The sequence below is a fragment of the Schistocerca nitens genome, chromosome 9 (assembly GCF_023898315.1).
Source record: "Schistocerca nitens isolate TAMUIC-IGC-003100 chromosome 9, iqSchNite1.1, whole genome shotgun sequence".
Lineage (NCBI taxonomy): Eukaryota > Metazoa > Arthropoda > Insecta > Orthoptera > Acrididae > Schistocerca > Schistocerca nitens.
In genome coordinates this window covers 514,555,869-514,571,459 of record NC_064622.1, presented here as the reverse complement: position 1 = coordinate 514,571,459, position 15,591 = coordinate 514,555,869, and the positions used below count along the sequence as shown (strand labels likewise).

At 43.5% G+C, this 15,591-nt stretch overlaps 1 protein-coding gene across 1 annotated transcript in view; it reads left to right on the top strand.

Moving 5' to 3' along the window:
* The window catches only part of LOC126204386 (transcription factor SUM-1), a 542,825-nt gene that overhangs the window by 414,765 nt on the left and 112,469 nt on the right, over positions 1–15,591 (top strand). The window lies entirely within an intron of this gene.

The window sequence follows — 15,591 nt, the reverse complement described above, 5'->3', positions numbered from 1 at the left end:
GGCGATCAGAGGTGACGCAATGAGGTTATTGGAATCTGGTTTGCAGATAGTATAGTAGTAGGCTGTTTAGGTTTTTATGTTGGTTTTACCCGTGGTGTAGGGGTAACGTCTTTGATTCATAATCAAAACGTCTTCGGTCCCGGGTTCTGTCCCCGCCACCGCCTAAATTTTGATGATTAGCATTGGCGGCCGAAGACTTCCGGCATAAGAAGTCAGCCTCATTCTGCCAACAGCCTTGTCAAAGAGGGTGGAGGAGCGGATAGAGGTTCAGGGCACTCTCTTGTCCTAGGGGTGGGAAATTGCCCCTAAAGGCGGAAGAATCAGCAATGGTCAACGACATGAGGATGCAGAAGGCAATGGAAACCACTGCATTAAAGACACGTAACGTGAATCCACAGGACATGTGCCTTGTATTTGAAGAAGTGTCATGATGATCTCTCCATTGGCAAAAGATTCCGGAATAGTCCCCCATTCGGATCTCCGGGAGGTAACCATGAGAAAAAGATTGAATAATCATCGAAAGGATAACGTTCTACGAGTCGGGGCGTGGAATGTCAGAAGCTTGAACGTGGTAGGGAAACTAGAAAATCTGAAAAGGGAAATGCAACGGCTCAACCTAGATATACTAGGGGTCAGTGAAGTGAAGTGGAAGGAAGACAAGGATTTCTGGTCAGATGAGTGTCGGGTAATATCAACAGCAGCAGAAAATGGTATAACAGGTGTAGGATTCGTTATGAATAGGAAGGTAGGGCAGAGGGTGTGTTACTGTGAACAGTCAGTGACCGGGTTGTTCTAATCAGAATCGACAGCAGACCAACACCGACAACGATAGTTCAGGTATACATGCAGACGTCGCAAGCTGAAGATGAACAGATAAAGTGTATGAGGATATTGATAGGGTAATGCAGTATGTAAAGGGGGACGAAAATCTAATAGTCATGGGCGACTGGAATGCAGTTGTAGGGGAAGGAGTAGAAGAAATGGTAACAGGAGAAAATGGGCTTGGGACAAGGAATGAAAGAGGAGAAAGACTAATTGAGTTCTGCAACAAGTTTCAGCTAGTAATAGCGAATACCCTGTTCAAGAATCACAAGAGGAGGAGGTATACTTGGAAAAGGCCCGGAGATACGGGAAGATTTCAATTAGATTACATCATGGTCAGACAGAGATTCCGAAATCAGATACTGGATTGTAAGGCGTACCCAGGAGCAGATATAGTCTCAGATCACAATATAGTAGTGATGAAGAGTAGGCTGAAGTTCAAGACATTAGTCAGGAAGAATCAATACGCAAAGAAGTGGGATACGGAAGTACTAAGGAATGTCGAGATACGTTTGAAGTTCTCCAACGCTATAGATACAGCAATAAGGAATAGTACAGTAGGCAGTACAGTTGAAGAGGAATGGACATCTCTAAAATGGGCCATCACAGAAGTTGGTAAGGAAAACATAAGTACAAAGAAGGTAGCTGTGAAGAAACCATGGGTAACAGAAGAAATACTTCAGTTGATTGATGATAGGAGGAGGTACAAACATGTTCCGGGAAAATCAGGAATACAGAAATAAAAGTCGCTGAGGAATGAAATAAATAGGAAGTGCAGGGAAGCTAAGACGAAATGGCTGCAGAAAAAATGTGAAGACATCGAAAAAGATAAGATTGTCGGAAGAACAGACTCAGCATACAGGAAAGTCAAAACAACCTTTGGTGATATTAAAAGCAACGGTGGTAACATTATGAGTGCAACGGGAATTCCACTGTTAAATGCAGAGGAGAGAGCAGATAGGTGGAAAGAATACATTGAAAGCCTCTATGAGGGTGAAGATTTGTCTGATGTGATAGAAGAAGAAACAAGAGTCGATTTAGAAGAGATAGGGGATCCAGTATTAGAATCGGAATTTAAAAGAGGTTTGGAGGACTTACGGTCAAATAAGGCAGAAGGGATAGATAACATTCCATCAGAATTTCTAAAATCGTTGGGGGAAGTGGCAACAAAACGACTATTCACGTTGGTGTGTAGAATATGAGTCTGGCGACATACCATCTGACTTTCGGGAAAGCATCATCCACACAATTCCGAAGACGGCAAGAGCTGACAAGTGCAAGAATTATCGCACAATCAGCTTAACAGCTCATGCATCGAAGCTGCTTACAAGAATAATATACAGAAGAATGGAAAAGAAAATTGAGAATGCGCTAGGTGACGATCAGTTTCGCTTTAGGAAAAGTAAAGGGACGAGAGAGACAATTCTGATGTTACGGCTAGTAATGGAAGCAAGGCTAAAGAAAAATCAGGACACTTTCATAGGATTTGTCGACCTGGAAAAAGCGTTCGACGATATAAAATGGTGCAAGCTGTTAGAGATTCTGAAAAAAGTAGGGGTAATCTATAGGGAGAGACGGGTCATATACAATAGGTACAACAACCAAGAGGAAATAATAAGAGTGGACGATCAAGAACGAAGTGCTCGTATTAAGAAGGCTGTAAGACAAGGCTGTAGCCTTTCGCCCCTACTCTTCAATCTGTACATCGAGGAAGCAATGATGGAAATAAAAGAAAGGTTCAGGAGTGGAATTAAAATACAAGATGAAAGGATATCAATGATACGATTCGCTGATGACATTGCTATCCTGAGTGAAAGTGAAGAAGAATTAAATGATCTGCTGAACGGAATGAACAGTCCAATGAGTACACAGTATGGTTTGAGAGTAAATCGGAGAAAGACGAAGGTAATGAGAAGTAGTAGAAATGAGAACAGCGAGAAACTTAACATCAGGATTGATGGTCACGAAGTCAAGGAAGTTAAGGAATTCTGCTACCTAAGCAGTAAAATAACCAATGACGGACGGAGCAAGGAGGACATCAAAAGCAGACTCGCTATGGCAAAAAAGGCATTTCTGGCCAAGAGAAGTCCACTAATATCAAATACCGGCCTTAATTTGAGGAAGAAATTTCTGAGGATGTACGTCTTGAGTACAGCATTGTATGGTAGTGAAACATGGACTTTGGGAAAACCGGAACAGAAGAGAATCGAAGCATTTGAGATGTGGTGCTATAGACGAATGTTGAAAATTAGGTGGACTGACAAGGTAAGGAATGAGGAGGTTCTACGCAGAATCGGAGAGGAAAGGAATATGTGGAAAACACTGATAAGGAGAAGGGACAGGATGATAGGACACCTGCTAAGACAGGAGGGAATGACTTCCATGGTACTAGAGGGAGCTGTAGAGGGCAAGAACTGTAGAGGAAGACAGAGATTGGAATACGTCAAGCAAATAATTGAGGACGTAGGTTGCAAGTGCTACTCTGAGATGAAGAGGTTAGCACAGGAAAGGAATTCGTGGCGGGCCGCATCAAACCAGTCAGTAGACTGATGACCAAAAAAGAAAACCCCCCACGTAGCGCCCTGTATGAAAATCACTACCTCTGCTGTGTGCAGTCTGTGGCTGGTTGGCATTGTTGGAATGTTCGCTATTGTAGTGTTGGGCAGTTGGGTGTGAACAGCACGTAGCGTTGCGCAGTTGGAGGTGAGCCGCCAGCAGTGGTGGATGTGGGGAGAGAGATGGCGCGGAGTTTTGAGAGCGGATGATCTGGACGTGTGTCCATCAGAGGCAGTAAATTTGTAAGACTGGATGTCATGAACTAATATATATATATATATATATATATATATATATATATATATATATATATATATATATATATTATGACTTTGGAACACTATTAAGGTAAATACATTGTTTGTTCTCTATCAAAATCTTTCATTTCCTAACTATGCCTATCAGTAGTTAGTGGCTTCAGTAGTTTGAGTCTTTTATTTAGCTGGCAGTAGTGGCGCTCGCTGTATTGCAGTAGTTTGAGTAACGAAGATTTTTGTGAGGTAAGTGATTCATGAAAGGTATAGGTTATTGTTAGTCAGGGGCATTCTTTTGTAGGGATTATTGAAAGTCAAATTGCGTTGTGCTAAAAATATTGTGTGTCAGCTTATTGATGATCTGAATAAGTAAAGAGAGGAATGTCTGTGCACGTTCAGGTTTGCTCAACTGTCTGAAAATCAAATAACGTAAGGGGTTTATCAGCACAGTAATTCATTAATTTTTCTAAGTGGAGGTTTCAAAAGGACATATAGAACTTCAGTGCTGCAGAGATCCGTCCAACATTTGCATAGCAGAAGATGGGTAGGTGTGGAGAATAGTGAAGGGGTGTAATCCTCAAATTCCGCCTGTTAGTAATTTTAGTAATTTTGTTGTGCACTTCCCGTTGGTTGGTTAGTAGGTGAGGTATCCACCTTAGTTGTTGGCTGAGGCTTAGTCCAAGATATTTTAGTGTCTCCTGGTCTGCAGGAGAGCTTCTGTGAAGTCTGGAAAGTAGGAGGCGAGGTACTGGCCGAATTGAAGCTGTGAGGACGGATTGTGAATCATGCTTGGGTAGCTCAGATGGTAGAGCACTTGCCCGTGAATGGCAAGGTCTCCAGTTCAAATCTCGGTCCGGCACACAGTTTTAAGCTTCCAGGAAGTTTGATATCTTAAATGTTAGCTAACTGGGAAGGAAGGTCGTAAAAGATAAGATATAAGTCATGGAAGCAGAAGGTGGGGGGTCTTTCCTCATATAATTATTGCCTGTTTTTTAGAGGGATTGATCTTTTGGTTACACTAGGATGTTTACACTAGGAGATAAACTGACAGGTGGATTTGGAGGGATCGTTGGGATTTCTAGAGTGTAAGGCAGAGGGAGAGGAAAGCGGTGAGATCAGCGTACTGTCTTTGGGCACTCCTGCAGTGGGATGGAAGGTACTGGAATTGGTACTGTTAATAGAGGCAAGGGGTGGGCGATTAAATGGGAAGGATACAATAAGGTGGACATAGTTAATTAAAAGTGCATATGTCTGGAGTTTGAAAACGAGACTGAAATGCCATACTTGGTCGTAGGCTTTCTCTAAAACGAGGGAGACCAAAATAACGGATTTGTGGGAGTTAATTTGGCGAGATAGGAGATGGGTGAGGTGCAGTAGCTGATCATCGAAGGAAAAATAGTACAGAAGCCACACTGGGAATGGGAAGGAGATAGTGTTGCTACAGGTGTTGATGAGTGCGTTGGGAGAGGATAGATTCAAAGTTCTTGCTGAACAATGATGAGAGACAGATGGAGCAATAAGAGAAAGTATGAGGAAGGAGTTTGTGCAGTTTGAGGAAATGTAGTGCTCTGGAGGTTTTCCACAGCTCAGGATAGTAACTTGAGGAGGGAACAGTGGTTCAAATGGCTCTGAGCACTATGGGACTCAACATCTTAGGTCATAAGTCCCCTAGAACTTAGAACTACTTAAACCTAACTAACCTAAGGACATCACACACATCCATGCCCGAGGCAGGATTCGAACTTGCGACCGTAGCAGTCCCGCAGTTCCGGACTGCAGCGCCAGAACCGCTAGACCACCGCGGCCGGCAGGGAACAGTGGTATAAGGGGTTGCAAGTGTAACTAGAAATGAAGATGGATCAAGACGCAATGGACTTGATTGTGGGAGCTGCAAGAGAGACTTGTTGGGCAGTGTTTGGACATAATGGATGGATGTTTTGGATGCTGATTGTCATGAATTTTGTAATATCTTCAGCAGTGGGAGTTTGGCAGAGGGAATCGTTGGCATGAAAGTGGGTATAAATGCGATGGATTGGGCGATTTCACAGAGATTGTTTTTTAAGACCTGCAGTAACGAGATCATTGTAACAGACGCATTTTTAGCAGCAGTAGGACTGAGGATGGGATTTTGAAGGTTTGACCTTGTGCCAATGGTGATATATCAAGGCTCTCTCTTTAATGAGAAGGTCTATGGTGGGAGCAGTATCAGGGAAAACAGATGAGACGAGTGGGACCAAAGTCATTACTGGTCTGTAGGGCTTTTTGGAGTTCTAAATCCAGCTGCTTGTTCTATTCAGATGGCACCTCTGTGATCTCAAGGGCAACTTTGATGATCAGTACAGTGAGTGTAGGAGGATGCTAGTGAGGTGCGGGTTGTTTGGCAATAGATGTGATAGTGAGAGGTGTTAAAGAGGCTTTGGGACCCAAGGTAATGCAAGTAATTTTGGAGAAGAGATCAGTGTGAAACTTGGTGTTCAGTAGCCTCAGTAAGATGGAGTCTTTTTGTGGGATGATTTGTTGGATGTGGATGTTTGGTAGGAACTTTTGAATTTCGATGGTGAGAGATTTGGGTGTGAGAAGCTTCGGATCCAGGTTGGAGAGGATAAATATGTGAATGGCAAGAGAACGACGTCATTTCCGACTTGCGGTGTTTTTTGGAGAGGGAAAGGCGTCGGTATTTTGGACTTTTGCTCGTTTTCTAATGACTGTTGGATGGAATGATGGTTGTTGGGTGGGGACGGGGGTGACGGGATACAGTATTGTTGCAAATTATTTGGAAGTTGCGCAGGCCCTTCAGCAGAGCTGACCTCGGTTAGTGTGGGGTGGATCCCGAAAGGGTTGATGGTGAAGTCATCTGTTACTACTGATGCTCTGCGGACTGTGACGTGTGCAGCAGTGGTAGATGTGGCGACATGTGAGTCACAGCTGGAAGAGAAAAGGTATGGGGATGTGGGAAGGGAGAGAGATTCATCTGTTGCTGTTGTGTTGGCAGAAGAGCCAACACCGTGTTACGAGAGGAGGCCGAAATGCACGCGTTTTAGCTCACGCAGGCTGGCGTGAGGAGGGAAGAACAATACTGACGTGAGGTCTGGAACATGACAAGATATTAGAATTCAGAAAGCGTACGTAATTAGTTTGATACTTAACTTTAATCCATTAATGATGAACGTCGCTCTTGACGGTACATGATTCACAATATTATCTGTTCAGAATACATTCCTGAAGTAACCGAATATGGCGCCTTGCTAGGTCGTAGCAAATGACGTAGCTGAAGGCTATGCTAAACTGTCGTCTCGGCAAATGAGAGCGTATGTAGACAGTGAACCATCGCTAGCAAAGTCGGCTGTACCACTGGGCCGAGTGCTAGGGAGTCTCTCTAGACCTGCGGTGTGGCGGCGCTCGGTCTGCAATCACTGATAGTGCGACACGCGGGTCAGACGTCTACTAACGGACCGCGACCGATTTAAAGGCTACCACCTAGCAAGTGTGGTGTCTGGCGGTGACACCACAGAGTGTGTGGTAGGTATGGTGGGGGGGGGGGGGGGAGTGGATGAGATGAGATGCTCCATGTGGTCACAGCGGTAGCTGTATATGGGCAGGTGTAGAGGGACGTTGTGGGATGATCCATGATGGGTTAGGTAAATCGTGGCGTTGATTGATTTGAGTGGCTGCCGAAGCGGCGCTGAAGTCGGAGTGGTGGAGTCGTGGACGACGAGACGGACGTCGGCGATGAAATGTCTCTGATGTGATGGAAAAGACAGCTGTTGTGTGAGGACTGACTAACAGATGAAGGCGGCGGCGACGACAGACGGTGGCAGCCAGAAAACAGGCTGCGGTGGCGAGACAGCATTGGCGAGACAGCATTGGCGAGACAGCATTGGCGAGACAGCATTGGCGAGACAGAGGTTGAGGGACAGCTGACGTCGTCAACGGTAATGGCGAGATGGGGGCTGCGACAGCGACGCTGAATACACGTACACAAGCAAAAAATAACTATACAAACTAACCCGTAGGGGCGCACGCATATCACTCTGTGCGGCACGGAGAATGGCAACAAGCGAACTAATGCTACTTACGATGCCTAGCCGACCTCGTCGGTTGGTGCTGGAACGATGTTGCAATCATCTAGCTGGTCCATCCCTTTGTAGTAACGTTATGAGAGTATACCATATGAGTACTGCCTGTATAACTAAATATCTACGTTGTGTTTCCAGTATTTTCAGATTTTACGCTCTGTAAGGAAGCTTTCAACATCAGTCAATGTTACTTTTTTTTTTTAAAAATCTGCTGACAAACACTGGTACACAGGTACTGTGTATGGCTGTCTAGGAGAGGGAGAACTGGCCCACATTGTATTGTAGAAAACATAGGAAACCCCAAATAAATGTTGTATATGGTTATGAAACTATCAATGTTCAAAGACAACAAATGACCTTTCCGTTTAACTATCACAGTTATAGAAGCAAATATTTCCAACAAGTCATATCACAGAGGCAAAGAAATTTGTTCCAGTTCTAACAAACTATCTTGTCATCAGAAATTCTGTAACTATTCCTGCCATTGTCAAAACTTATTCTCCGTTTACCTTCACTTACCCTGCCAGAATCACCAGTTCAGTTATCCCGTGTTTATTTTCCGATTAGGCGTTGTTACATGTTGGTTCAGCCGGCCGCTGTGGCCGTGCGGTTCTAAGCGCTTCGGTTTGGAACCGCGTGACCGCTACGGTCGCAGGTTCGAATCCTGCCTCGGGCATGGATGTGTTTGATGTCCTTAGGTTAGTTAGGTTTAAGTAGTTCCAAGTTCTAGGGGACTGATGACCACAGATGTTAAGTCCCATAGTGCTCAGATCCATTTGAATCATGTTGGTTCAACGCGTCTTACGCGCTATTCTTAGAATAAAACTAAGCTGTTGCTAACCGGGAACTCTACAACTGGTCTTTCATCAGTATAGCGACCTGGCAAACATTTTCTGCCAACATTTCATCTTCTTGGATATACTGAGAAGGTACTATGTAATCTACCTCACCTGTTATTCCTGTTAGCCATTTATTTCCACTGTGTTAGTCTGAAATTACGGATTTCGCTAACAGTTATAACAACGCTTATCATTCTCACACCCAGGCACATACACAGCGATTGGCATTCATTGAATCGTTCAGGTTTACTCGGCTCAACTCGTATGGTCCCGTCCCCTTTGGCCTTCGGGAAAGGTTTATTCCAGATGCGACGCGGATTCCCCAGGCAGAGACATCATGTACACTACGCACACATTCAAAAATTAGCTTACGATTCGTTCAGAAATAGAATGTGATCAAACATGTTCAAAACCCAACAAGGACGCGTTTCAAAATCATATGAACAATCAATAGACCAACGTGCGCTGGATGCTAGGCCCTTTGAAAAACAATGTTTTTTTCTTCAAGGATACGGCGCCACCTGTAGTTGCCAACGGTTTGCCCCCCCCCCCCCCCCCCAACCTCCGCCCGTAGATCCGGGCTTGCTCACGATAATGGACTCAATGTATTGCAGTAATTGATTTATATGCCTCCTGACAAAATTGTACCTTTATCTAATTATTGTGTGAATTCACTTTATTGGTATGCATAAATTTCTTCATTGCCCACTTTCATCTATGGGTATTGGAAATTGAGGGCGTTGGCCGTCCATCATGGGGTAAACCGAGGTTAGCTGTATGGGTCTATAAACAGCAGTCTCAATCTAGTAATGGTTGTACATGCCAACGTTACATTGTTAGGTGTGTCGTTATAACTCTTTCGAATTGTACCTATAACGGTATGTAATCGTGTAGTGTAAATTTTGTAGAACTTTGGCATAGTTGCTGGTTAGTGTGCTTCCTCAGTATCTTAAGCCTGTGTTGTTTCGTGTTTATAGCACTGAAGACAGTTGCGCTGATAGCTGAATCGAGATTCGCATGTTCCAGAATTTCTTACGAACGCAAACTGATCTCTGGTTGAGTTGGACATACCATTTGTCTGTAAATAATTCGTGTCAGTTTTTGCAAACATCACATATTAAACAGATAGGTCGACAATATTCAGAGGATTCAGCCTCTGTCTTTTTTAGAATTGGAATTATTACATTCTTCTTGAAGTCTGGGAGTAATTCACCTGTCTCATATTTCTTGCAAACCAGGTGGAATAGTTTTGTCGTGGCTCGCTGTTCCAAATTGTATACATAATCCAGTAAAATATGACGGCAGTTACTAGGCTCTGTAAGACACCGTAAAGATCACGCCCGTCAGAAATAAATTCTAAAAGAAAAGCAGAACCACCACACACTTAAAAGCCAATTCGTTACGTTTTTGTATTTTAAACCTTCCAAAACTTTCGAGGACCACTTACACTACAGTTCTGGCTTTGTTTTGCATGTACTTCGTCTATAATTACATTTCGCTTGGCACTCTTTTTCCTGCTGTGTCACTTCATTCTATTGCTACTACTGAACCGCCTCCTCCTCACGTAGAATATGCACGCTTTGAAATCAAAGCAACAAAAACTAAGATCCTTATTGTTTTTTTCTCAAAGACTTCAAGCACTTACCATCCTTCAAAGAGCCATTAAATCAAGCATTGACACCTTGAACCATCTTCGTGGTCAATTGGCTATCAAATTTGCGAACTTCCTCACTCCTATTAGAGCCCAGAAACTAAATGTATCAGAATTTTTAATATCAGCGAAAAAAACAGTACTGCTGCTTTCGTTCCCTGGTGTACATTCACATCACTTTGACGCCTTTTCACGTTCACAGAATGCAGTTTTGAAACAAGAAGCTCATACTGTGCCATCCCTAATAAGCCAACGTATTTTCACTCTCTAAAACAGCAGTAGATATAACACATTAGTAGCACCGTTCTACAATTTGAAAATAAATTTCGGCTATATTGACACTTTAAATAGGACAGATACCTGAAAAAAGGTAAACCACAAAGCACTACTGATGCCTTCAGTAAGAGTTTACTTAACAACAGATTAAACTTTTAACTACAGTGATCATATGGTGACCAAAACATTAATAGCTCTGAATTGCCACAGCCGTTTACGCTTTAATAATTTTAGTACTGACTTAGTAACACCTGAAATATGTTTAGCTTTACGTCGAGATGGCTTCCACGTGCTGCTCTACAATCAACTTCCCAACATCACTGTCATGGCACCCGTAGCAATTTTCACACCTCTTAATACAGTACATCCATCATGTAACTAAGTAGCAGAAGAAATCCACAGGGGATGCAGTTATAAGGCCGGGTCATACGGGATGATTCAAAAAGAAAGAACAGATTTTAATTGTCTATTAGGGACAAACTGCGAAAGATACAAACACATTGAGCTTTTCACTGGATGGAGGACAGTTCAGACTTTTATGGCCGCACAGACAATACATCATACACTCAACATGGGCACCATGCGTTGCTCGAGAAACATCGAAACAGTAGTAAAGTTCATTCCACACGCTAATTTACCGAATCGACAGCTTCAACAGTTCGATTTCTCAGCTCTTTTTGAAGAGTAGCTCCATTGTGATTGGTGTTCATCGGTGACGAAGACTGAAATTTCCACTGAGTGGCGACAGCTGAATCACGTTTTGTATTCCACCAGAGAGACGGCAATTGGCGCGTACGGCGGGAAACGTCTGAAAGCAAACACTCTGCTACCAAGAGGGAGCGTTGTGATCCGCAGCATTCACAGGGCGCTCTCGTCATTCTGGAAGGAAGGCACAGTGGGTCAAGACAAGTATGCCTCCATCCCCGAGGACCAAGTCCACCCCCACACGTAGTTGGTTTTTTCTCGTCACGATGACATCTACCAGCACGACAATACAACGTGTCACGCGGCTCACTGTGTACGTGCGTGTTTCGAATGAGTTAATTGTACTCCCGTGGTAACCAGCCTCCCAGGCTCTATGCGAACATCTCGATCAGGCTGTTACCCCATGGATCCTCAGCTGAGAAACCCAGCTCAACGGTATGGCTCGCACCCAGCAGTGCCTCGCTATTACTAAATATGCGCGGGAATCTGGCACACGTCCCGATCTCCTTCTCCCCTCTTTTTCTGTTCATCTTCTCCTGCCTTCTCTCCGTCTGTCTCCATGGTCTGGGGGAACATCTCTCTGTTCATCTCCTGCTTGCCCTCTTCCTACATATACCTCCTGGTGTAGTAGTTTATACACGACGTGTGCATATGCGATTGCCTAATGTTGCGTACGCATCGGAAATATCACGCCTACAAATGAATTCAAAACAGCCCTGCCATTAGGTGAGGTATCTAGCCGTGATGATATTCCACTCTTGCTTAAATAGGTCTATAATACTAAACAGATATTCTACCAGAATGAATTCAACTAGATACTATATTTTAGAACAAAAGGAAAACGCAAATGTATAACATCAGCACATAAAATTAAATCTTACTTTTACTCTAGGCCGGATGGAGTGGCCGAGTGGTTCTAGGCGCTACAGTCTGGAACCGCGCGACCGCTACGGTCGCAGGTTCGAATCCTGCCTCGGGCATGGGTGTGTATGAAGTCCTTAGGTTAGCTAGGTTTAAGTAGTTCTAAGTTCTAGGGGACTGATGACCTCAGATGTTAAGTCCCATAGTGCTCAGAGCCATTTGAACCATTTTTTTCTTACTCTAGCTTTTGAAGAACATCTGTGACTTTCCTCGAAATCGCACTCCCGTTAATTAGACGCTTGGCTGATACTAAACAGCCCCATGTAACAGAAGACTGACTGACAATAAGGACTCAGAGAACAAGCAAATGCAACTCAACACTTTACTGCGATTTTTCCCCTATCTGCTGAGCCGTGGTGTGTATATCAGCGATTATAGTGCTGGGAGGAGCTGTACCGCAGCGTCGATCTGCTCGGTGCCGTTGTTCGCCGTGCAGAGGATGTATGTTGCGTACCTACCTGTATATTCTATCTACACAGGGGACGTATTATACTGTCTGAAAACTTCCACAGCTGAAACTACGACAGTAATACACAAAACACGAGTCAAGATTTCTGTTTGCTCATAAGCCAGGTACAGAATCTCCACTCAAGTATTTTTTCATACAAAATCGCTAAAGTATGCCTCAGACTCCACAGAGAAGCAAAGAATCGTCACTTTGCTTATAGAGAAATCACTTCACTTAGGTTTAGGTTTGGTAGGTTGTGGCTTAGCTTTTCATTTCACAGAACAGGTGAGTTGGGAGTCGTTGCAGGTGTTACAGGCATCAGTGGAGGTTACGTTAGGGCACAGTTCAAGAAAATGGCTTTGTAGTGTGGGCAGGTAGATGGGTTTCTACGATCTGATGTAACGTGCTCACTGTAACAGAGACATTTTTAGCACCGGCAGGACTGAGGATGGGATTTGTAAGGTCTGACCTTGTGGCAGTGGTGGTATAGCTCGGCTCCCTCTTTAAGGAGGTGGTCTATAACGGCGGCACCTTCAGAGAAAACACAGATGAGGCCAGCGTGACCACAGTTATTATTGATCTCAAACTGAAAATTTTGACTTCTGCAACCGGGTGGTTTTTCAGTTCAGATGCCACTTCCTCATCTGTGATCTCAAGGACGACCTTGATGCTCTCTGCAGTGAAGTGGGAGGACAGAGCCCCAGATGTGGTGATGAGATGTGTTTAGGAGGCTTTGGGACCAAAGGTTATGCAAGGAATTTTGGCGAGGAGGTAAGCAGGAAAACTGATGTTCAGGAGCTTTAATAAGATGGAGTCTTTTGGGGGATGATTTGTTGGCTGTGGAGGTATGGTAAGATTTTTTTGATTGCGGGGGTGAGAGATTTTGGTTTAGGAATTTCCGTCTGAGTTGGAGAGGATAACCGTGTTAGTGGCAGGGGAAGATGTCGGAGGGGGAGGAGTTGTTTCCATTTGCTGAGCGTCGTCATGTTCAGTTTGCAGTTTTTTTGGTGTGTGAGATGTCGGTGTTTTGGTGTTTTGGTGTTTTGTCGGTCTCTTAACGGCTATCCTGGGAACGATGTGGTGTCGTTATAGGTTACCTAGAAGTTTCACAGGTCCTTCAGCGCGCCTGAGCTCGGCTGGTGTGGTTTTGCTTCTGAAAGGATTGCTGGAGAAGTCAACCGTTGCTACTATTGCTTGGCGCAACGGGTGCAACAGGGGTAAGCGGCACGTGAGTCTTAGCTGCAAGAAAACAGGTATGGGGATGTGGGAAGGGAGATAGATTCATCTGTTGCTATTGTGATGTGAGAGGGTATGGTAGGTACAGGGGATGGATGAAGTGCTCCGTGTAGTCACGGAGATGGGCAGGCGTAAATGGTGAATGTGGTGGGATGATCCATAATAGAGGTAGGTAAATCGTGACATTGATTGATTTGAGTGACACCCGAAGCGGCGCTGAAGACGATGGCGACGGGTTGTCGCGGAGTCGTGGACGACGAGACAGCGGTCGGCGGTGAAATATCTCTGATGTGGCGGGAGAGAGAGCTGCTTCGTGAGGGCTGATGGGATGGCGCTGACAGATGAAGGCGGCGAGGAGACCTGCTGCGGTGGCGAGACAGCGGCTGATGGACAGGTGACGTGTCAACGGTAATGGTGATATGGTGATGCTACAGTGACGATGACTACGCACACTCAGGCGCGCAAAACTAGTTTCGATATCAGAAATAACAATACAGAGTAACAGATAATGACGCAAACCATGGGGAAGTACCCGTGGACGGCACAGAGAATGGCAACAATGCCACGTTATGAAATATAACTTTGTAAAACTGTCATAAATAGAAAAGTAACTGACTCTTTCTAATAGTAGGTGTATTGTTGTGGAGAATGTTTAGGTTCAAATACACACTTTGTATTAAACAGCACATCTGTAGAAAACTTTTGACACAGCGCATTTTCGAACACAGTTCAGCAGAAATCAAAGAATTTCGACCGTGAAGATGGCGCATTTTGACAATGCACAAATATTATTTACAAGGCGCTAGATTATTGTTTACCTAGCTGTGCTTAATAATACAAATACTTGTTAATGCGATTACATTATTAAATATTTTTTTCTGTAGGAAAGACTAAACTTTTAAAATTACTTAAAAAATTGTGACAGCAGAACCGTCGTTCATTCAACAAGAATTGTGATTGCTAAGTAAAATGAACAAACAACCTCTAGCAGTCACAACTTTTTCAGTAATTTTAAATTTTTTTTTCCAAAGAAAAAACACCATGTATCCAGTTTATAAAATATAGGCACAATTACCACATTCACAAATATTTGTATTGTTAATGACATCTGTTTAAATAATAACGTAATACTTTGTAAATAATATCTGTGCATATGTATAAATGCAACATCTTCACGATCGAAATTCTTTGTCTTGTTATGTATTGTATTCGAAAATGCACTTCAAAATGCTTCTGCAAATGTGTTGTTTAATGGAAAGTGTGTATTTGTACGTAAACATTCTCGAGAACCATACACATACTACTAGAAACAGTACGTTACCTTTCGATTTATCACAGTTTTATAAACTTATGTTTCATGGTATGGCGTTTTGTAGTATAACAATGTGATCTTGCCAGGGCTAGAATTAAACTAAATATAAAGTTGCTATAAGTCAAAGTACCTGAGGATGGGCCAACAGGACCCGAAAATCACTACTTGTGGCTGAAGGGGGTTGTTCTCTATTATTACGATGACCATATCTTTAGATTAAGTTGACCTAGGAGCTTATTACAACGCCTAGTACACTTGATACGTGTACCAGTTCCTCAAGAAAAGGGCCGTAATAGAAGGAAAGACAGACAGATGGTCGGATACCAAATGACAGGAGAAAATATATTTCGTATATTATAATTAAAAGTTTACAGTTTTCGCATTTCTCTTTTACATGAGCTGGGCCAGAATTCATGATTCAAGATCAAGGGGAAGTACCCTATAGGTTTTGGTGAGGAATTTTGCATCAAAATATGTGAAATAAAGATCCATATG